Source organism: Dasypus novemcinctus, chromosome 12 (genome assembly GCF_030445035.2).
Source record: "Dasypus novemcinctus isolate mDasNov1 chromosome 12, mDasNov1.1.hap2, whole genome shotgun sequence".
NCBI lineage: Eukaryota > Metazoa > Chordata > Mammalia > Cingulata > Dasypodidae > Dasypus > Dasypus novemcinctus.
The window spans coordinates 6145381-6157664 of record NC_080684.1 but is presented as its reverse complement, the minus strand read 5'-3'; the positions used below and the strand labels follow the sequence as shown (position 1 = coordinate 6157664).

At 37.1% G+C, this 12284-nt stretch overlaps 1 non-coding gene across 1 annotated transcript; it reads right to left on the bottom strand.

Annotated features, from left to right (window-relative positions):
* Nucleotides 1-9705: 9705 nt before the first annotated feature.
* LOC111759770 (U6atac minor spliceosomal RNA) lies at nucleotides 9706-9827 on the bottom strand. The gene has a single exon (XR_002793663.1). It is a non-coding gene; the product is annotated as a U6atac minor spliceosomal RNA (small nuclear RNA).
* Between the last annotated feature and the right edge of the window lie 2457 nt (nucleotides 9828-12284).

Below are 12284 nucleotides of genomic sequence, written 5' to 3'. Positions count from 1 at the left end.
CAGGATCCTGATTCTGGTTGTTTACCTGGTGTAGCAGTCTGATATCATTTATGAATTCCAAAAATAGACATTGGATTATGTTTGAACACTGGTCCGTTCCTCTGAGTGTATTAGATTGTATTAAATTCAGAAGTTTACCTTTTACTTGATTAAATAATGATTAAGGCATTGATTGGGCCACATCAGTAGGTGTGAGTGGGGACTTACCAAGAAAACCACATGGCAGAGGAGTGAGTTGGAGTTTTCATGCTGGAGCCCTAGGAAGTAAGTACTCAGAGGAGAGAGAAGCCTCCTTTAGCCTGGGCAGAGGCCCTGGGAAGGGAGAGGAGCTGTTCGCCTGAGAGTTTACAGCTGGCCTTGTGGAGGGAACAGAGCAGCTGAGTCTGGAGAGAAATGAGCCCAGGGCGAGCGACAAGACTTATCCAGCCTACAGCTGATATTGGAAGAGGCTGGCACCACGGAGCTTGAAGAGGAAGAGGAAGGCTGAACCCTGGCAGACATCGGCAGCCGTCTTGCTCCAACACATGGCAAGAGACTGGTGAGGGAAGTAACTTATGCTTTAGGGCCTTATAACTGTAAGCTTCTACCCCAGCACCCTCAATAAATACCCTTTATAAAAGCCAACAGATTTCTGGTACTTTGCTTCAGCACCCCTCTGGCTGACTAATACACCTGACTCATGCCTGAATTTGCCCTCCCTCCTGGACTTAACGCTTAGCCTGTTTGCCTTAGCCCACGTGCAGTGCTGATGCACGCAGAGAGTGCCGTGCCGCTCGGGTGTCCCCCGCGGAGGGGAGCCCCACGCGCAAGGAGTGCGCCCTGTAAGCAGAGCCGCCCAGCGCGAAAAAAGTACAGCCTGCCCAGGAGTGACGCCGTGCACGAGAGCCGACGCAGCAAGATGACGCAACAAAAAAGAGACACAGTTTCTCAGTGCCGCAGACACAGAAGAACACACAGTGAATGGACACAGAGAACAGACAAGTGGCGGGTGGGGGGAAGGGGAGAGAAATAAAATAAATGTTTAATAAAATAAAATAAAAACAATCCTACAAGGCATCAGGAAATTTGAATTTAATAATTTTTAACTGTTGGGGAAGAAGTTATTTAGAGCCCTAAATAAAAAAGTAATTCTTGTTTTAAAAACATAAATGCTTTGATATTCACTTGATATCTAAAATAATTTAAGGAACAAAAATTAAGCATGTATGAAAAATTAGGGTTTGGAGAAATGAAGGTGTTCAGCTTGAATGCCAATGAACACATGTAAAAAGCAGGTCTTTGTGAAAACATCTCTTAATCTTGTTCCAAAGCATCTTTACCTAGTCTCTTTCTGGCTGGTTTGATACAGGGGTTGGTTTCCATATCTCCCTTGCTGGCCCTCCTGTCTTTCCAGAGCTCCAACAGGCTACTGTAAAGATTCACTTGGTCTAACAACAAATCCATCCCCAAGCATTCATCCTTCTGTAACTTCTCATTTCTCGCAGTAGTCCTACCTAGAATCAGTTTTGATTCCTTCTTCTGATGCACTCTGTAGCATCTCATTATTAAATACTATTTCACATTTGTATTTGCTTATAGCTTCTCTCACATTTCTGTCTTTCTTTTCATCACAACCTTAGTCATCCTACTTCAGGTCTTTTAAATCTTATTCAGGTTAAAGTCACACATATCCAGTCTCTTTCCGCCCCAAATTTTCATGACAATAGATGTGTAATAATAATATAGAGCGTTTTGTTTGTTTCTAAATCATTTGGTTAAATGAAATAATAATAGAAAGCCTAAATAAATAATACAGGGCACAATCACATAGTTCTTGAGTGCTTTTAGAGTTTACGCAGAAAGATACACCTTAAGAATGGGAACAAGTCTTACTATTGCTCTATTTATTTATTTACCATTTTAAATTTCCCACAACATCTAGTCTGTGTTTTGCACAGTAGTTGTGATGGTTTGGAACTATGTACTCCAGAAAAATATATTAATTTTAATCCGTTCCTGTGAGTTGTGAACCCTTAGAAATAGGACATTTTGATGAGGTTACTTCAGTTAAGGTGTGGCCCAAATGAGTTAGGATGGGTCTTAATCCTATTATGCAGTCTTTGATAAGCAGGATGAAATTCAGATACTAGACAGAAAACCATGGGTGGGCACCAGAAGTCAATAGAACTTACAGAATCCAGAAGCCATGTGCCAGAAAAGCCAAGTTCTCAGTGGCAGCCAGCCTCAGAATGCCATAGTTTTCTGGGAGAAAGCATTGCCTTAATGGCACCTTGATTTTGGATTTCTCCTAGCCTCAAAACCATGAGCCAATAAACTGCCATTGTTTAAGCCAATCCATTGCATAGCATTTGTTTTAGCAGCCAGGAAACTAAAACAGTAGTTGTGTTGAGAAGAAAGATATACATTAATTTCCATGGCCTCTTGCTGCACTGCACTCTCTCAAGAAGGGTCTTGTATTGAAGTTTATGGAGATCAAGGAAATGCATAAAAAGAGAAAAATGAAGAGCCTATAGGGGCTATTAGCATTCACTATGCAAATTGTGCACAACTATTCACCAAAGAAAGAGATAATAATTGATATGGGAAAGAGGAACGTAAGAAGGGTTGAGGAAGATAAACAACCTTTGTGGACTGAGATGGAGAGAATTTCCATAAATGTGAAGGAGAGGAAGAACAAATATCTTTCAATGAAATGCATATGAGATATAAGAGATAGCGAGAGAAGGAGAAAGCAAGAAATTCAAGAAATTAGTTCTATGAACCAGACTGTGTTAGTCAGCCTCCAAGATGGCTCCCAATGCTTCCCACCTTCAGACATTCATGCTCTGTGCAGTACTCTCCCACACTCTATCTGTGTGACTAATAGAAAACAGCAGAAATGATGGTATGTCACTCTGAGACTTTGTTACTTCTGCCTCTCTCTCAGACCACTTGTTCTAGGGAAGCCAGCTGCTGCATTGGGCAGAAACTCGGGCAGCTCTTGTGGGATGGGTATTGTGGCAAAGAACTGAGGACTTAGTCTGACAGTCATGTCAGTGAGACATCTTGGAAGGGGATCCTACAGCACAGTAAAGCCTTCAGAAGACTGGAGTCCAGCTAAGAGCTTGACTGCAAACTCATGAGAGACCCAGAGCAGGACTACCTAGCTAAGTCACTCCTGGATTCCTGACCCTCAGAAGCTCTGAGAAAAGAAATATTTTTAGTTTTAAGCTTTTAAACATTGGGATGAAGTGTTACATAGCCGTAGATAACTAATACAAGTCCATACAGTGCTATTGGTTCATATGTCTTTTCAGTGTCTCCTTTAATTTAGTTTCTTTCTCTAATATCTCTCTACCTCTCACATATTTGTTGAAGTTAATTTGACCCACAATTTTCCATAGATTGGATTTTGCTGATTGCAGAGTTGTGTTGTTTAATATGTTCTCTATATTCCTGTAAATTGGTAGATGGATCTAAAACCTTGGTTCCTGTCAGGTTCAAATTTTGGGGCAAGTCTTTTTAACAGGCAGTGTTGTGTTTCTCTGTTAAGAGGCATCTAATGATTCCTTTTCTGCCATGTTAACAGCTATTGATGTACAATGACTACATTCATTTATTCATTAGGAATTTTAAAATGGCAACTATCTAAATCCATTTTTTAGCTGGGATATATAAAAAGAAATTCTCCCTCATCCTCTTTGTAGCTTCTCAGTGGTATAGATCATATAGGAAAAGCAGGGTGTTTGATTAACTGCCTTTTTTATTTTTCAGTTTTTTACTGTCTTTTACAATAATGAATTGATTCCATCACACCCTCCTATGTTAACCACCTACATGCTTTTTGTTTGTTTTACTATTATTATGAACTCATGAATTTCAGCTTTCAATCCACTGTAGTTACTGTCTTTACTGGTGCTCAAACTGTCCCATTTTTTGGCCAAGAGGCGGCTTTTCAATTGTCTCCTGAGTCCATCTGACATGAATAGGAGTCTATGATACCTTCCTTGCTATCCTGTACAAAAATAATGTTCCAGGATTATCTTGTGTATTTCCTGTGCCTGACTGAAACAAGCTACTGCTCCAAGGGTTTATGGTATGTTTTAATGAACAGAGGTTTTAAATTTTAGTGTATTTGAATATATGTCTTTATAAAGGTTTCATTTCCCTACCACATGATCATAAAGATAATATGCTATCTTGTTTTCTAAAAGTTTAATAGGTTTTCCTTCAGTGTTTAAATCTTTAATTCACCAGGAACTGATTTTTTATGGTATTAATTAGAGAGGTACAATTTTTTTTTCCATATGAATATCCAGCATCATCTATTGAAATCCTCTTGCTTTCCTTACTGGTCTGCAATGCTATTTCTGTCTTAAAACAAGATTTCTTATGAGGGGTCTATTTCTAGGCTTGCTATTCCAGTACAAATTAAATTTTCCATGGCTACATAAACCAATACCACATTATCCCAATTACTATAGCTATTGAAAAGTTTTATTGGGTTTATTCACGTACCATACATTCACCTATTTAAGTGTACAATTCAGTGGTTTTTAGTATATTTCATATTTAGTATATAGTGAATTTTAGAACATTTTCTTCACCTCAAAAGGAGATCCTGTACTTTCCATATCCTCCCGTCCCACCTACCAGCCATAAGCAACTACTAATCTACTATCTATAGAGTTCCCTATTTTACATTTCATATGAATGAAATTATACCCTGTATGGTCTTTTGTGACTGGCTTCAATCAGCTAGTATAATGTTTTCAAGGTTTATCCATGTTGTTGCTTGCTAATAGTACTTTATTCCTTTCATAGTTGAAAAATATTGTATTATATAGCTATAGCACATTTTGTTTATCCATTTGTCAGCTGATGAGCATTTGGACTCTTTCCACAATTGGCTAATAAGAATATCTAATTGCTATAGTTTTACAATAATTCTTGGTATTTAGTATGTCAATTCTCTCCATATTCTATCTTCTGAAGTCTCTTGAATTAACTTGACTCATTTCTCTTACATATAGACTTTTTTTTTTACGATTTATTTATTTATTTTTATTTATTTCTCTCCCCTTCCTCTCCCCCAGTTGTCTGCTCTCTGTGTCCATTCGCTGTGTGTTCTTCTGTGACCGCTTCTATCCTTATCAGCGGCACTGGGAATCTGTGTTTCTTTTGTTGTTGTTGCGCCATCTTGTTGTGTCAGCTCTCCATGTGTGTAGTGCCATTCTTGGGAAGGCTGCCCTTTCTTTTGCACTGGGAGGCTCTCCTTACGGGGCGCACTCCTTGCGCGTGGGGCTCCCCTACACGGGGGACACCCCTGCGTGGCAGGGCACTCCTTGCGCGCATCAGCATTGCATATGGGCCAGCTCCACATGGGTCAAGGAGGTCCAGGGTTTGAACCACGGACCTCCCATGTGATAGGCAGATGCCCTAACCATGGGCCAAGTCCGCTTCCCCACATAGACTTTAGAATCAGCTTATCATGTTCCTTGAAAATCTCCTTAGGGATTTTTATTCCATTGCTTAGGGGCAAATTGCCATTTTAACTGTAGAGTCTTTTAATATTTGAACATGATATATTTCTTTTTAGTAGGTATTATTTAATATCTTTAATGAAGTTTTCTGATTTTTTTCAAAAAAAAAAAAAGAAATTAGTTGTATGCTATGAATGTAACTGCCATGATTTTTTTTTTTACAGGAAAGGAAGTTGTATTAGTCACCAAAGGGGTGCTGATGCAAAATACCAGAAATCGGTTGGTTTTTTAAAAGGGTATTTATTTGGGGTAAGAACTTACAGATACCAGGCCATAAAGCGTAAGTTACTTCCCTCACCAAAGTCTATTTTCACGTGTTGAAACAATACGGCTGCCGACGGTTGCAAGGGTGCAGGCTTCCTGGGTTCCTCCCTTCCAGGCTCTTGCTTCTCTCTGGGTTCAGGGGTCCTCTCCTCCCAGGGCTTGCTTCTTCCTGGGCTCAGGGTTCCTTTCTTCCTGGAGCTTGCTTCTCTTTCCTCTGCATGCTTACTTCCAGGGGCTCCAGCTTAAGGCTTCAGCATTGAACTGCAACATCAAAACTCCAACATCAAAAACCCCTAGTGTGAAAAAGCTTCAGCTCTGTCCTTTGCCTTGTCTTTTATCTTTCCCCACCCATGAAGGGTAGGGACGCAACACCCTAATGACATGGGGCAATCAAAGCCCTAATCATAACTTAATCATACCCAGGTACAGTCCAGATTACAAACATAATCTAATATCTATTTTTGGAATTTATAACTATATCAAACTGTGACAGAAGTAATATAAACATTAAATTGAATACAATTATTTTTAAATTCTGGATTCATATTTTTTTTAGTGTGACACCAAGACATGCTTGGGAATCAAATGGTTTTGCTGCCCTTTTCAGTTTCACAATGATAATAATTTTCCAATAAGTTTTGTGATTGCTGCTGCAATATTTAAAATTCAAAATCATGATTCCTAGCCTTTCATCACTTTTATGGAATTTAAATACATTCCATTCTCAGTTTTATTACCTAAACACATCATCTTACACAGGCTCAAAATGTATAATTGTAATAATATATATGTGAGTAGCTTTTTATAGATTAGGAAAAACAGTGTACATTCCTAACATCACTTATCCTTAAAATAAATAAGGTATGTAGGGTACATATAATTTCCATTTCACAAATTAGAACACGTAAAAAGCAAAATTCCTTGCTCCAGTTCACAAAATATGCAGAATAAATGCTTAGTTTATGCTTTTTATTTTTTCTTTTACTCTTTTTAATCTCTAAGCATTAATCAACTTCCATAATTGAAAAATAATTACTATTGGTTATTGCCTGTTGCCCACTACTCTTCTAAAAGGAAACTATTATTTCTTAAACTTTCCTTACTTGAACTATAACTTTGTCACTTATAAGCCATGTGGCCTTGAGCAAATTCTCTGAGCATCAATTTCCTCATGAATAAAATTCCATTGATAATAATACCCAATATTTCAAGGCAATTGTGATAACAAGTATAATGTGATATCACAGGGTATGGCACAGAGGAAGAACTAAAAACTTTTAGCTCTCTATATAATCTTCCTCTTCTTTTCTCTCTCTATTCACTTTACCCAACATGCCCATTCATTTTTCATTTCAGTCTTAAAAGAGCCCACTGCATTAAAACATAAGCTTTTTCTTTCTCTTTACATTCTTCTAGTGAAATCAATTAAATGATGACTTATTTCAAACATTAGCCATGATGTTATACACCCAACTGAACCTCTCTACCCACGAAAAAGGAAAAATCTTAGCCACCTGTTAGTTTTGAGCTAAAATACTTTGTAATTAAATTGTTAAAAATATTAACTGGATATTATCAAAGGTATCAACTCAATTCTACAGACAAAACAAATGGGTATAATAATCTAACTAGTAACATAGACTACAATCCTCAGTAATACGGAAAATAAAGATGCAGCTTTAGTTCAGGCATTTAAAAGTAATCTTTAAAAAAAAAAAGTAATCTTTACTTCAATTATTTTTATATGATTTTGGTGAAAAATGTATAACTGCTATATCCTTACCTTTCCCAGCTTTTTTATTTCTTTTTTTAAGTTTTAGTTTGTTTTCTCCAGCACTATGAATCATGATAAATTTCTCTGCAGCTTTGTTTTCTGGAAGAATGCAAAGAGGAACACCTCCCCCCCCCCCCCCCCCGCCCCCCTTGTGGCTTGCTTGTTGTCTGCTCTCTGTGTCTATTCGCTGTGCGCTCCTCTGTGTTTTCACTTGTCTCCCTTTTTGTTGCGTCACCTTGCTGAGCTGGCTTGCTGCAGCCCTTGTGGGCTGGCGGCCCTCCACAGTACTGGCAGGCTGGTGGCTCTCCACGGCGTGCGGGCGAGGCTGCCTTCACGAGGAGGCCCCGGGAGGCCAACCCAGGACCTCCCACATGGGAGACGGGAGCCCAACTGATGGAGCCACAGCCGCTTCACAAGGAACGCTTTTTATGTGTGGATACTCCCAATTGTGTTCAGCCATTTTCAAAGGCACTCCTCCCATGATTGATATTCTAGTTATAGGGGAACTTAATTTAAAAACTTAATTCCACAGCAAAGTTATTAGGTTTTTCTAATTACACTGTGTGTAGAACCTTGAATTAAGTGTGGCAGGTGGTAGGAAAAAGAGACCAAGCTCCTATTCTCCCAGTGGTGGTTTGAATCAAAAAGGGAGAATAAGACAAACAACATATTACATGGTAGAAGATCATGCAATCTGTAAGAAAAGACATTCAATAACTTAAGGAACTGTTAAAAGGGAAAGACCATATTCCAAAGTGGCAGGGGCCAACATCAGTGTTTGATGGGGACAGGAAATGTTTGAATCGGGCCTGGAAAAATGAAGTTTCAACCCAGACGATGGTGAAAACCTCTCCAGAAAGAAAAGTAGCATCAGACTAGTAGGGCACAAAGTCATGGTTAGATTAACAACAAACGTTCTGGTGCAGTTTAAGGGTAAACTATCTTGGAAATAAAATATGAAGGCCTTTGAAAGTCAGATTAAGGATTTATACTTAATTTCATAGTAAGGAGTTGCATGATTGGAGATCTTGAGAAAGACTAATCTGTCAAGTGCAATTAAAATGAATCAAAAGGGAGATGGGGGATGTGGAAAACTAGCTAAAATTATTTACATTAAGGTAAGAAGGGCCTGAGATAAAAAGGGCCTGAGATTAAGAAGGTACCAAAGGGAGAAATATTAAAGATGTGAAATTTACAGAAAATTTTTAAAATTTGATCATTATACATGCCAAAAAGTGTGCATATTTTAAATTTACTCTGAGATATATGAAAATTCATTTAATCTTCATAAATCAGCACAGAGCAAGGAAGAGAACATTACTGGTGCCCCCAGAAAACTCCACTTGCTCTTACCCACTCTACTGACCTTAGTAACATGGATTGTTTTCAGCTGCTTTTATATTTTATATAAATGGAATTAGCCATGATACGCCTTCATGTTTTGCTTCTTTCACTCAACATCGTGCTTGTAAGGTTTATCCATGTTTTTATTTGTAAGTGTAGTTGGCTCATTCTCATTGTTATATTGTACTACATTATATAAATGAAGCACACCCAATGGCTGGTGGACATTTGGTCATTTTCCAGTTGGGAGCAATATCATAGCATGTTGCTATGAACTTTCATGTACAAGCTTTTGGTTGAACATATGTATAAATTTGTGGTTGACATACCTAGGAGCAGAGTTTCTGGATCAGAGAGTATACACATGTTCAGTTTTAGTGAAAATGCCAAACACTTTTTCAGAGTATTTATACCAATTAACATTCACAGCAGCAGTGCATGATAGTTCCAATTGCTCCGCAGCCTTACCAATTTTCTGCCTTTATGTTTTGTTTTGTTGTGCATTTTAGCCCTTCTGGTGAATCTGCAGTCTTTGTGGATTTCATTTTAATTTCCTTAAAATGATTAGAAAAAATGGAATGTCCTCCCTTTCTCTTTCCCGCATGAATAAGTAGTATTGTAAGAGTTTCTCATATATTCTGGATATAATGCCTTTGTTAGATATATGTGTGTAAAATAACTTTTCCCACTATCTAGGTAGCCTTTTAAGTCTCTTAAGAGACTTTTGATACTCTTCTGATGCTCATTAAGTTGCTAATTTTAATGTGGCTTAATTTACCAATTTTTCATCTATAATCACAATTAATTTTGTAGTTAGAAGCCACAAAAGTAGGTAATACCTTAACTATGCATGTGTTGTACAGGTGAGTAGGATCTTCTCAACCTTTTCCAGGAGACTGGTAACCTCTCTGTTCATACAGCTTATTTTTATAGGATTTTACAAGTAAAAGACATAAATGATTACTCCAAGTTGCTACTCTGGGTGATCTGGAGGGACTATTAATAGGAACAGGAAACTCAGTGAGAATGCCTATTTGAGGACAAGGATGGTGGCTTTGAGTTTGTGTATTTATGAGACATCTAAGTGGAAATGTCCAGTATGCCTTTGAAAATGTAGGTCTGGGACTTCAGGGGGAGGGTGATAGTTCAAACTGTCAAACTGGTTGAAATTACTCATGTGAAGGCTATAGATACAAGAACATAATCAAGAGCAGAACTTGGAAATATGCTTCCAATAAGTGTTTAAGGAAGGATATTCCAAACTTGTATCTCAAATTGCCTGTTAGACTTATTTAACTGAAGTTTCATCATTGCCTCACACTTGATGTGTTTAAAACAGAATATTCAGTACTTTCTGTATATTCCCTCCAATCCTCCCTCTCCTATCACATTCCTGAAAATATCAGCCTGGATTCTTCCAGTCACTAAGACACCAAGCTTTGGAGTCAGCAGTGGCCTCTCATTCTTCTTCACTCCTTTGGTTATTCATAAGGGCCATTAATTTTTCCATTCATTCCTTACTTTTTATTCTCATTGATATTACCTTAATCTATGTTAATGATGTCTTATATGGTCCCTCAAATTTTGGCCTCTTCTCCATTTGAATCCTTTTTGTAAGTTTTTAAGTTTCTGTATAGTGAGCCAGGTCCTATACCATGTACATTATATAAAATATATCATTTAATTCTGATAAAATGTTATGTAGAAACTGGGGCTTAATAAAGAGTTTAAGTAACTTGCCCAAAGTCACATGGAGCCAGGATTCCAGTCTAGATACATGGAAGTCTAAAGTTACCTGCTAAATACTACGATTTTCTTCCTCCACAATATTACCACCACAATCCAGAAGACTTTTTCACATTTTATTTGTTCTACATCTTCCTTTGCTCATGTGATAAAATGCAAAAGGTCTTTAGCTGACATACAAAACTGTCCATAATCAGATGTTCATCCATTTTTCCAAACTTTCCTAAAATCTACTCTGGCAAAGCTGGTGTGATCACTCCCCCATAACTATAATACATGCACTAGAATTTCCATGCCTTATCTCAGATTATATCTCTGGAATGGTTATTCTCTACCCTATCCCCCACAGCTTAAAATAACTATATTATGCCTACTTTGTAGGTACTTGAATCATTTATATGTATTGAAATTTTACTTTCTCCCTAAAGAATTAAATTATGTTTCATGTCAAAACCATTTATTATTCTTTGCACATGCAAAATTTTGAATTCTCAAAGTCCCTTTTGTAAATCTGCATTCTTTAGTGACGATTATGAGGCATACTAAATGCCCTGTGGTATCCTTTTAAAATTTTTGTACCATTATAGAAGATTATGGAGGCCTCTGTACCAACCTAGTCACCTTTCTAAACTGAATGCACTTATCATTTCTGGATGTAAGAATTTTCCAGCTCACTATGAGCCACTCAGTGGCAAATGTATTCATCAGACAATGTCAACTCTTAATTCTGTAAACAAGAATATTTAAAAATAAATACACTAATCCCTCATACTGGTGTTTCCTTTAGCTACTTACTTTGTAGTTCATTGAATAAATTTGTCAAAATCTAGTTGGTCATACTTTTTTTGGTAGAGCCTCGCTGTTTAATGTTCATTATTGTTCTAATCTAAGTATCTATGGTCTTCTAACCATTGTACCTTAATTTTCATTGCATTGCAAAGTTTGGCACACTTTATGTTCTTTAAAAGGTATGTTGCCATTATCTTTTCTATCCATTTAATCTTTAAGTGTACTAGCACCTACTAAGATTTTATGAACCCTAAAAATATGGTATTATTTCTTTTAAAACTATTGTTATCCATTTTCCTCTTGCCATAGAATTTTAGAGTGTCCTTTAGGAATGATCTAGTCCAATTTTTGAGTTCATAAGTGAGAAAATTAAGAACTAGAAATGCATAAAGTGTACAGCTTGTTATGCCACTAGAAATAAGAACTTGAGGTTCCAACATTTGTCTAGTGCTTTTCCCACTAGACTTACTTTGTTCTTTTGCATTTATATTTAATATCTTAATTTTAATATAGTTTAAAAACATCTTTCTTCTTGTTCTTAAGGTTGACAACTGCTTTTAATTACTCAGTTCATTTCTTCTGCTATTCATATCTCTATGTCTAAATGCATTTACTCTTTTTTTCTTGATTTTTCAAACATTATCTGCTGTCTTCCTCCTCACTCTATGTGTACACTGTTCAAGTTCCCATCCTTCCAATATTTTTATATCATAATTTTTGGTAATATCAATATTTACTATTACATATTACTGTATTTTTTAGAAATAGAATTTATAATTGCCTTCTTATAATTTGCTTAGTTTAATACTTATCTATCATAGGGGGAATATTTTCCCCCTAAACTA